Source organism: Oncorhynchus mykiss, chromosome 22 (assembly GCF_013265735.2).
Source record: "Oncorhynchus mykiss isolate Arlee chromosome 22, USDA_OmykA_1.1, whole genome shotgun sequence".
NCBI classification, from domain to species: domain Eukaryota; kingdom Metazoa; phylum Chordata; class Actinopteri; order Salmoniformes; family Salmonidae; genus Oncorhynchus; species Oncorhynchus mykiss.
The window spans coordinates 49205715-49207049 of NC_048586.1; positions in this window are offsets into that span (position 1 = coordinate 49205715).

Here is a 1335-nt window from a genome sequence, read left to right on the forward strand (position 1 = left end):
TGAGGAGAGCAGCAGCCTGGAGTGCCAACCAATGAGATCTCTGGATCTGGGCTTCACCAGCAAGAACGGAGGGAAGACACTGAAGATCGACTTAAAGAAATGTAAGAATGAAGGGGTGAGGAGGAGGGGTGAGGAGGAGGGGTGAGGAGGAGGTATGAGGAGGAGGGGTGAGGAGGAGGGGTGAGGAGGAGGTATGAGGAGGAGGGGTGAGGAGGAGGTATGAGGAGGAGGGGTGAGGAGGAGGGGTGAGGAGGAGGGGTGAGGAGGAGATGTGAGGAGGAGGTATGAGGTGGAGGGGTGAGGAGGAGGGGTGAGGAGGAGGGGTGAGGAGGTATGAGGAGGAGGGGTGAGGAGGAGCTATGAGGAGGAGGGTGAGGAGGAGGTATGAGGAGGAGGGGTGAGGAGGAGGGGTGAGGAGGAGGTATGAGGAGGAGGTATGAGGAGGAGGTATGAGGAGGAGGGGTGAGGAGGAGGTGTGAGGAGGAGGGGTGAGGAGGAGGGGTGAGGAGGAGGTATGAGGAGGAGGGGTGAGGAGGAGGTATGAGGAGGAGGGGTGAGGAGGAGGGGTGAGGAGGAGGTATGAGGAGGGGTGAGGAGGAGGTATGAGGAGGAGGGGTGAGGAGGAGGGGTGAGGAGGAGGTATGAGGAGGAGGTATCAGGAGGAGGGGTGAGGAGGAGGTATGAGGAGGGGTGAGGAGGAGGTATGAGGAGGAGGGGTGAGGAGGAGGTATGAGGAGGAGGGGTGAGGAGGAGGGGTGAAGAGGGGTGAGGAGGAGGTATGAGGAGGAGGGGTGAGGAGGAGGTGTGAGGAGGAGGTATGAGGAGGGGTGAGGAGGAGGTATGAGGAGGAGGGGTGAGGAGGAGGTGTGTGGAGGAGGTGTGAGGAGGAGGGGTGAGGAGGAGGTATGAGGAGGAGGGGTGAGGAGGAGGTATGAGGAGGAGGGGTGAGGAGGAGGTGTGAGGAGGAGGGGTGAGGAGGAGGTATGAGGAGGAGGTATGAGGAGGAGGGGTGAGGAGGAGGTATGAGGAGGGGTGAGGAGGAGGTATGAGGAGGAGGGGTGAGGAGGAGGTATGAGGAGGAGGGGTGAGGAGGAGGGGTGAAGAGGGGTGAGGAGGAGGTATGAGGAGGAGGGGTGAGGAGGAGGTGTGAGGAGGAGGTATGAGGAGGGGTGAGGAGGAGGTATGAGGAGGAGGGGTGAGGAGGAGGTGTGAGGAGGAGGGGTGAGGAGGAGGGGTGAGGAGGAGGTATGAGGAGGAGGGGTGAGGAGGAGGTATGAGGAGGAGGGGTGAGGAGGAGATGTGAGGAGGAGGTATGAGGAGGAGGGGTGAGGAGGA